At 44.8% G+C, this 10746-nt stretch overlaps 1 pseudogene; it reads right to left on the bottom strand.

Annotated features, from left to right (window-relative positions):
- Window positions 1-4690: 4690 nt before the first annotated feature.
- On the bottom strand, window positions 4691-10257 carry LOC146669126 (uncharacterized; annotated as a pseudogene).
- Between the last annotated feature and the right edge of the window lie 489 nt (window positions 10258-10746).

Raw genomic sequence — 10746 nt, forward strand, 5'->3', positions numbered from 1 at the left:
GTGTGTGTGTGTTTTCTCCCCCTCCTGAGTCTTCCAATGCTCTGAATCTGAATATTTTCTATTTATACCTCCTGCTCTGAAACAGAGCGCATTTTAGCTTTAATAAAAAAAGCCAGGAATGGCACTGACCCTGATCATCCTAACCCACACAATGTAATCTCATCACACTGTAACATTCAGAACATGATTGCCTAAAGTGATAGATGTGATGACATAACAAGGATATTATGCCACGTTACAGCAACGATTGTTAGGTGAGGCATTTCGGAGTCTAAAGACTAAATTTAAATATTATGGGACATTGACTGTATAGTGACTTGTTTCTTACAACTGCCACTTGTATAAACTCTGATAGTGGATTTTTATTTATAATTTTGGTACCACAGGATCTGCTACCTGCAGCTTCCATCAGAAGGCTCAAACAGTTTGTGTGCTGGTCGACAGAGCAGCAGTAACAGGCTTGTCTGGTTTCCTCTGGGTCTACCTTCTCAGAGATTTGACATTAATTAGGCTAGCTGATACTAATTGCCATCATCTGTTGTCTGCTAAAGAAGATCTCTTGATGTTTGCCAGGCTACTCTGGCCTTTTAAGAACTACAGTCTGCTGTCGCTGTTGGTGGGAGTAAGCGACAAGTGAAAGAATCACTGGGGGGGAGGTTTGCCTATATCATAAAATGAATGAGGGGATACTGTAAGGTTGGAAAAATTAGTCTTACTCTGTTACTGTCAGTCTTTGTATCAGTGTGCTGCTCATTTATATGTTGTGGATCAGAAACTGCTCAAACTTCTTTTTTTTTTTCTTTTCTTTTTTTTTTTAATTTTAATTTATTTTTAGTTTTGCATGTTATAAGCAGACAGTGAAGTTAAGATGACAAACACTGGACATGCTAAAAAGTCTGTTCCTCATTGCATCAATGCTTGGCTGTTTGTGTGTAGCCAGGAGCCTTACGATGAAGCATATCTTGCCTTTGGCTTCAGCTGCACAATGGTGGTGCCAAGGTAGGTATCCCTGACAGAATTCATTTCCCCTGCACTCTGGGCTATCCAAATCACGGACAAACAGTATCTCTTGATTTTTAGTTCACAAAAATATATAAAGACTAACCGCTCCGGAAATTCTGGAGATGTTTGCTCTTTATACAGTAAAGTTACAGTGGGATACAAATAATATCTGGCTGATGCTGGCACAATCTGTTCCCCCGTCCAAATTACAGACAAACCGTATCCCACAGTCGTCTGTTTTTAAACCCATTTTGCACAGAGGCATTTTTATTCATATATTTATTTTTAAAGTTAATGATAGCAACGTTGAGTATTGTTAAATAGGGGGGGGCAAAACAACTACACGTAAAATAATTGCACCATAAAGATTGTTTTTCTGTTATTGGCTTTGTCAAGGCTACGTACACGGGTATGAAAATGGAGATTTTCCGTTTGGGGGGACCCTCTCTGAAAAGTTTGCTTTTCTGGAAAGCCAGCTAATTTTGTGTTGCTTTTCAAGTGCCTTCATCTCAAATGTTAATAACTAAAGACGGTATTTTGGATTTTGTCTCACTGACTCTCTTGGTTAGAGTTGGTCAAAAAGGAGACTGAAAATTTGACATTAGTCTGAGTGATTCATAAGTCACAGCGCTGTGAAATATGGCTGGTGTAGACTCACAACTTAAGAATGGACAAAATGCATACAGTGTACATAAATTTAATTAAAAAAAAAATGAATTTGGTCGGGATTTGGATTTTGAAAGTGTTTGTGTTGAATGTAGAAGTTCACTGTGAGGCCTGTTTTTCTAAATGGAGGAACAGTAACTGTGTGTCTATCTACGTGGTTTTAAAAAAACAAAAAACAAACAAAACTGCTGAGCAAGATTAACAGCAAGAGAATTTTGTCCATATGCGCCATTGTAGAAATTAATCTCATGTAAACAATAAGGTGGCGCCCAGTGTGACATCAAAAAAGGCACAAACTTTTGATGTTGCGTGACTAAATCTCTATATCCCTTGTCCACAGGTAAACGCAAAAACTGAGTCCTCAAATCTCCACCCTGGCACGAGTTTTTAAAAATCTGTTTTCGATTGTCCGAAATGCTGTTTACGTGTGGACGAAAAGCCCTAAATGCATAGAAAAGCTGCGTTTTCAAAAATGCCCGTGTAGATGTAGCATAAGTTTATTTTATTGCTACCTGTAATTTATTGCAATTTACTTCAATCGTTTAAATAAAAGGTGAAGTGTGAAATAAAACAAATGGGTGTGTGTGTGGTTGGAGGATGTGTTTGTGCCGGGGAGGGTGGGGGTGAACAAAGGGGGGCCTAGCAAAAAAAGTTTGGGAACCACTGCATTAACCAGCACTGTAAAAACTGTCTATCACCCTCACTATCAACATCCAATCAACACTGTCTTTTGTCTGTCTAGTTAAATATGTACCTTTTACTCTCCATGGCCAGTCAGTCTCCATAGTTGCACGTTATGTCTTCCCCCGGCTTGATGTCTGTTACTGCAAATAAACAGAGATGAGGCTGTCCATTCATAGTAATGGTCTTTATTTTGCTGTTTGGACTCACATGATCATCATTAACAAGTCTGCCCAAGGAGTCATCCTCTCTGGCTGTATAAGTGCTGAAACAAAAAAAAATTGCAAGACATAAAATGACAAACTTTATGAACAGGCAGAATAAATTCGATTACATTTTTAATTATATGGATTTGCAACAAACTAGCAGTTTGTCTTAATGTGGTCGTCATAACATTTGCAAAAAGTATGCTTTGCATAAATTACTCTAATTTACATACCATAATTGTTTTCCATTTTATTGAAATTCGAACAGAAAGACCTTCAAGGCATCATGGTACAATCTTACGGTGCATACACACCGAACGCGATAGAAGCGACCAGAGCTTCACGTTTACATGTAAAGTCAATGGAGGAGCGCGATGAAGCGCGAACTGGGGTCCCGCGAAACTTCAGAAGCAGATTGGCGTCGTGAAAACGCTTTTTTGCCTGATTCACGCGAACAATTAGCGGGACGAAAATACGCACTGCAGTTTGTGTGGTGCATTTTGTGCATTCACGTCTACTGCTCGAGTTGGAAAAATCTGAACTCCAGCTTTAAGTCACGCCGCAACAACCAAATTGGTCGCACTCTAGAGCCCTGTACTATATAGGAACATAGTGAAGACCAATTATTTAAGAGAATAAAGAGAGGTTAGTTTATTTTGGAGGCAAGCTGCATTTATTAAGAAAAAAAAAAGGCAGGAACGCTCTTTAGAGGTTTGTGGGTTGGCTCTTAAAAGAGCTGTTGTGGGGAAGTCACTGGGACTTAAAATAGGCTATGCTTCTGGCTGCCAAGACACTGCTCCCTCTGCTGAGAAGTGGGCCATGAACTTCTCCTTCACCGGGACAACCTCTCTGGAGGAGTTGTTGGCTGCTATACGACCCAGGCCTGGCAACGGCTCCACCACAGCAGGTGCCACACCCCTCACAGCAGGTGCCCCTCTCTCGTCCAAACAGCGCAGAATAGTGGAGAACATACGTCGCCTTCACACACTTCTCTGCAACTTCAGGACTGAGCTCCATGGAGTGCCATTACAACCTCCACTGTGAGGAGAGGATACTGAAGACACACTCCACTACCAGCCAGGCCCTGGAGAGGCGCTAGTTGAAGATCCTCTTCTTTAATGGAAGGAGGCATCCAGGGAAAAGCCTCATGAGCTCCCGCCACAGCGGGAATGCTTCATCAGCCACAAAGACATGGGGCTGGGCTCCACTGTGTGCTCCACCATGTATAGGCTGGTCAGGAGGCAGATGGAGAGTCCCAGCCCGAAGAGCCTGACCAAAGGTGCAGTTGACCAGAATACCATCGTCGCTGGTCCTCCCATACCCCCCAACATCAATGACGCACGCGGAAGCGATACCCTGCATCCACAACCGAAAGGAGAACAATGGAAAAAGTTCCCTTGTAGTTGTGGAACATGGATCCTGAGTTGGGGGTGCCTTCGCCTGGACGTGCTTCCCATCCAGAGCTCCACAGCAGAGAGGGAAGTTCCAGCGCTCCTGGAATCCCTCTGCAATGGATCGCCAGTCTGCAGTTGAAGGCATAGCCATGAAATCATCCACTAGACAGTCCCAGATGGCCGTCGCTACCTGGGGGATGATCTGGCTCACTGTGGACACACCAACTCTGAAACAGGACGCAATGGTCATAAAATAAAAAAAAAGGCCTTACCCAGCTAAGGAGGATATTATCACCTATCTCGTGCCCGGAGAGTTAGAGAGAATGCCTTTGGGATCCCTGCTGCACAGTTTCAGGTAAAAAAAAAAAAAAAATCAGGTATTACAAATGAATAGGGGAGACAAAATTAGTGTAGTGTAAATGTAAATGCGTTCATCCCATTTTGTCTGATGAAAATAACTACATATACACGTACTTCTGTTATTCTGGGGGATTATTTGCGATGTGCCCCTCCCCTCACAGCAGGTGCCCCTTTCTACCAAACAGCGCAGAAAATTATGGAGAACACACGTCGCCTTCACACACTTCTCCGCAACTTCAGGACGGAGCTCCATGGAGCGCCGATACAACCTCCACTGTGAGGAGAGGATACTGAAGACACACTCCACTACCAGCCAGACCCTGGAGAGGCGATAGTTGAAGATCCTCTTCTTTAATGGAAGGAGGCGTCCAGGGAAAAGCCTCATGAGCTCCCGCCACAGCGGGAATGCTTCATCAGCCACAAAGACATGGGGCTGGGCTCCACAGTCTTCTCCACCAGGTAGAGGCTGACGCGGGACAGCAGCTCCTCAAACTGGGCGAGGGACAGACGGTGGTACAGCTGAAAGCGTCATCCAGACGCAGCTCCTGGAGCAAGTGGTGAAACTCACCAAACTGCTCACGCTTCTGGAGGACCTGGAGGAGCTGATGGACCCAGGTATGGCGAGGACGTCCTTTACGCCGCTGCTCTGCTCTCCACAGTAAATAGAGAAGGGAGACTCTCTCTTCAAACGCTAGATTGATAGCTGCCATCAAAAATTGCATATTTTAAAGTGCGACCAGTTTGCCTTGGACACGCTTCGAGGTGCGACTGTGCAAGCGACCAGCTAGGGGCGTGTGGCGCTTTTTGGTCGCTTCTATCGCATTCAGTGTGTATGCACCGTTAGTCTTCCATGTTCCTTCTTGCTTATGACATCTCCACAATATTTCACAAGGTAGCCACCTACTAAACACTCCTTGACCTTACAAAAAAATAGGAAATGTCAACATTAATCTACCACAGTGGTTAAACTTATGAGTATACCAAAAATCTTCAAGTATCTTAGTATCTCACCTTTGAATAAATTGATTAATTTGACCTCAAATCCATCTTTGTCCCTACCCAAAAATGAAAAAATGTGCAACTTTGGGTTTAATCTTCACTCTTGGTTGCCTCGTTGCAATACACTGTACAATTTCTGTAATATTTCAGGAACGTAGTTTACAGTGAAAACTGATCTTTTACAGGAGGTGCTTTTAATCCTCTGGAGTCAAGGGTATAATTAGCAGTTTCTGACTACTCTTTGATTTTACCTCTATAATTCTGGTCCCTGAGTGCTGTAATTCTTTTTTTGACATGGAACTTAACTGCTTTCCATGTCCTTTGTCCAAGTTCTTTTGGTGAAGCTTCAATAAACTCAATACAGTCTGACTTGCCAGGAACTCTGCCACCTTCTGTGAATCTTTTTCAAGTGTTTTTGGGGGTTTGTTTGCTTCCCCCCCCTACAGCACGAGTCTCTTCTGCAGACCAGCTTCTCTTCTATGAAGCTCCTGAGAACAAACAAAAGTATTAATAGATCTGTTATCATTTTAATTGAAGGGGCCTCTATGGCACTCAAGTACTCTGCACAACATTGCAAACAGTAAAATACAGAAACCAGAAACATAACTGGTTAAAATGGGACACTGCTGTTACATTTGTGGATTGAAAGCAAATTTAAACTGATGAGTCTTGAGTGAGGATTTGAAAAGAGAAAGTGAAGTCATATTTCTGATGTTAGTGATTTCCAGAACATAGTAGTGAGATGGGTGTGAGGGACAGACAAGCGAATAGGAAACCAAACAAGTGAAAATACAACATGCGAGCAAGTAAAATAAAAAGTAACAACCATTTATTTTTGCCATTTCAGAGGATATATTGTACTGAATGTTGTAAAAGCCTCAAAAGTGACAAACGTTCCTGTATGGCAGGGGTGTCAAACTCCAGTCCTCGAGGGCCAGCATCCTGCTTGTTTTTGAGTTATCCCTGCCCTACCTGCTGCTGATTACCTGGTTCAGGAGTGCTTTACCAATAAGAAGCTACAAGGGCAGGCTTGTTAAAGCCTGGAGTTCGACACCTGTGCTGTATGGTGTTATACAAATGTTGTAATTATTCAAACACACGTCCAAATGAACCTTCAATATCAAACTTTGGGATTTTGTGATGCATTTGCAGACATTTAGCACAGCTTTCAGTGGCTCGTTTTGGAGTGTTACCCCTTCAGTAGCTTTTCACTCCCGCTTCGTCCGCCATTGTTGTCTCTTTATAATAGAGCATGCCCTGGAATGATGAGAGTTGGAGGCATGGGTACCCTCCATCTGCAGGGATGAAATGCACCGACCCAGGCCAGCCCACGTACGTGTCAATAAAGTGGCCCTGATGGTCACAAACCACCTGCAAAAGATGATAGATAGTAACAGGAAACTGTTTCCATAGCACTGATCACCGCTCCAATCAGATCACCGCTCCATCCTGCTCCTGCCCACCTACAGGCAGAAGCTGAAACAGGAAGCTCCAACCCGGAGGGCGGTGCACTGTTGGACGGACCAATCGGAGTCTGCGCTGCGGGACTGTTTTGATCACGCGGACTGGGAAATGTTTCACGTGGCTGCTAGGGACATTGACGAGTACACAGACTCAGTCTGCGGATTTATCAGGAAATGCGTGGAAGATGTCGTCCCATCCAGAACAGTTAAATCCTTCCCAAATCAAAAACCCTGGATTAACGGAGATGTTCGCGCGGCACGGAGCACCGCCTTTGCCTCCGCGAACACATTGGACTACAAACACGCACATTACCAACTCCGGAAGACGATCAAAGCAGCCAAACGTGAGTACAGGGACAGGGTGGACCAACAGTTTGACAACCCTCGGAGTATGTGGCAGGGACTAAACACGATCACAGACTTTAGAGGGAAAACCAGCACACCGCAGACCACGGCCTCTCTGTGTGAGGATCTAAACGTATTCTACGCTAGATTCGACACAGCGAACACCATGAGACCGGACAGTGTGCGCACCGCGGATGACGTCAGTGCGCACACTGTGTCTGAGGAGGATGTGCGGAAGTGCTTCAGGAAGGTGAACGCACGCAAAGCTACTGGTCCGGACGGGATTCCCGGCCGCGTCCTCAAGTCATGCGCGGCTCAGCTGGCTGGAGTGTTCACGCACATCTTCAACCTTTCCCTCTCTCTGTCTGTAGTCCCAGCCTGCTTCAAAATGGCCACCATCGTCCCTGTACCCAAATCCTCCACCATCTCCTCATTGAACGACTGGCGACCTGTAGCCCTGACCCCCATCGTGAGCAAATGCTTCGAGAAGCTGGTCAGGGACTTCATCTGCTCTGCACTACCCGACTCACTGGACCCTCTACAGTTCGCATACCGCCACAACAGGTCCACTGATGATGCCATAGCCCTGACACTACACACTGCCCTGTCACACCTGGAGAAGAGAGACACGTATGTGAGAATGCTGTTTGTAGATTACAGCTCAGCATTCAATACCATTGTTCCCTCGAAGCTGGACAGGAAACTGCAGGATCTAGGACTGAGCAGCTCCCTCTGCAGCTGGATCCTTAGCTTCCTGTCTGACAGACGCCAAGTGGTCAGACTGGGCAGCATCACCTCATCCCCCGTCACACTGAACACTGGTGCTCCACAGGGGTGTGTACTGAGCCCTCTCCTGTACTCACTCTACACCTACGACTGCACAGCCACTAACAACTCCAACATCATTGTGAAGTTTGCGGACGACACTACAGTGGTGGGTCTTATCACCAATGGTGATTGAAGGAAACGGTTTCCAGGGCCTAATCCGTGGATCGACTTCCTTCGAGGCGTGGACGTCTATCAGCAGAGAATGTACCTTCACCTATCAGCAGAAAATGTCCCTTAGTCTGTAACACAGTCAAATATATTCTCAAGTAATATTCAAGCATGCCATTCAGCGTGTTAGTACGAGCTCGGGAGCAGCTTGGGAGAACAAGAAAACAGAGACTGCTTCAGATTGTCTTCCCAAATTGACTCAACTTTATTCACAAGTATAACAGTTTATATAGAGGGTAAAATTCATGAGACAGCAGATTATCAGTTTAAACCAGTACAGACCAAGATAAGGGAGCGTCTTCCTGCCCTTGGGTGAAGAAGCATCCTTTGTGTAGTTTATCAGTTCAGCTACAATTGTGATTATCTCAGCGACATATTTTCAAGGCACAAAACAAAGAGTTCTTTCATTAGTGAAATCTGAAACAAACCATTTGGCCTTCAACAGGCGTCTAAAAGATTAAGAAACTAATGTAGCTGAGGGAGTGATCTCTGTGGTATTTCAACCTTGTACCAGCCTGTGATTCTCACACATCAATTCTTGGGTCAAAGAGAAAAATAACTAAAACAAAGGGGCCTTATTGAATGACAGAGTTTTCCTGCATAATGTCACTATAAAACAATATCCAGTAAATGCTACCATGGTACTAAAATACCTAACAGTGATGAGACGGCTTACAGGGAGGAGGTCAGCGCCCTGACCCACTGGTGTCAAGACAACCATCTCACCCTCAACGTCGCAAAGACAAAGGAGTTGATAGTGGACTTCCGGAGGTGCAGAGAAGTACACACCCCCATCACCATCAACGGCGCTGCTGTGGAGAGAGTGAGCAGCTTCCGGTTCCTTGGTGTACATCTGGCTGAGGATCTTACGTGGTCAGTACACATAAACAAAACAGTAAAGAAGGCGCAGCAGCGCCTCTTCTTTCTCAGGAGACTGAAAAGATTCGGCATGAGCCCCCGCATCCTCAGGACCTTCTATTGCTGTGCCATTGAGAGCATCCTCACTGGATGCATCACCACCTGGTATGGCAACAGCACCGCCTACAACTGCAAAGCTCTCCAGCGAGTAGTGCGGTGCTCTGAACGGATAATTGGAGGTGAGCTTCCCTCCCTCCAAGACATCTACAGGAAGCGGTGCCTGAGGAAAGCGGGGAGGATCATCAAGGACTCCAGTCACCCCAGCCATAAACTGTTCAGACTGCTTCCATCAGGAAGGAGGTTCTGCAGCATCCGGTCCCGTACCAGCAGACTGAGAGACAGCTTCTTCCATCAGGCCATCAGACTGCTGAACACGTCATAGACACCTCACCTCCACTACTGGAACTTTAACATTATGCATTCCATACTGTACAGTAATGCCACTGTTTTGCACATGTCTCAACTCTGTATATTTTATATATTTTATTTATTGTTGACTCTATTTAATTTGTAAAATGTGTGTACACACACACACACACACACACACACACACACACACACACACGTAGAAAAATATTTAGTATACACATCCAGAAATGCATATACTATTATATATTGTACATATATTTATTAGTTTCAGATGTAGCCATTCTTGTATTTTGCTTGTTTACATTATTGTATTTTGCACAACTCTGTTGCTTGTGAAGCTTGCACACAAGAATTTCACTCACATGTGCTGTACCAATGTACCTGCACATGTGATGTGACAATAAAAGTGATTTGATTTGATTTGACCATAAGGGCAGCTTGGAGACTTGATACGGATGTGGCAGCCGTTGATTGCACCCACCGCTTTCAGAAAAGCTTGGTGGCGTGCCAGCACTGCAAACCCACAGGACACTATCTCCATGTCCTTCGGGGTCTTTGGGAGGTGGATGATCTGGTGGTGAATGGCCACCACTTCTTCTGTGACTCGGTGAACAATGTAGTGGACAGTAGAACGAGGCATCCCAAACACTCTTGAGACCACCCTGTAGGATGCTCCACTTGCCAACCAGAAAAGAAACACCAGGGTCTCAATTGTGGCACCCCAACTATGCTGCCGATCCTGTTCAGGAGATTTAGCAACACTGCCAGAGACTCCGTGCTTAGCCAAAAATCAGGCCTCGGATTCTCCTGGTTTAAAAAAAAAAAAAAAAAAAAAAACTCCAGGACTAGGACACTCATGTTAATCCTGCAGTACTGTGGTCTGGTCTTGTCATTATTATGAATGTTGCTGTTCTTCTTAAAAAAACAAACAATTTAACATGTTAAAACTAGAGATGGACCGATCCGATATTACGTATCGGTCCGATACTGACCTAAATTACTGGATCGGATATCGGAGAAAAATAAAAAATGTAATCCGATCCATTAAATATCACGAAAGCACCTCACAAAACTTGCAACATGCCGTAACTCACCTCAGAACGTTAGCAGTCGGAGCAGTATGCATCACGTGATAGAGCGGCTGTGGCATGCGGGACCTGTCGGTGGTCTGGATAGCATGTGGAGCTTCGCTAGCAACCCGGCATTTCATCTCCGACAAAGTTATCCCGAGAGAAGTAAAGCAAGTGTGTAAGTCCATCTCTGAATGTTTGTAAAGCATTCCTGCGTTAAGCTTAACAAGCGACTGCCTCTCCTGCTGCTACTTCAATCATGAAACTGCTTAACGAT

This window comes from Rhamphochromis longiceps, linkage group LG5 (assembly GCF_057381845.1).
Source record: "Rhamphochromis longiceps isolate RC_006_pf linkage group LG5, R_longiceps_female_GT1.1, whole genome shotgun sequence".
Classification (NCBI taxonomy): Eukaryota; Metazoa; Chordata; class Actinopteri; order Cichliformes; family Cichlidae; genus Rhamphochromis; species Rhamphochromis longiceps.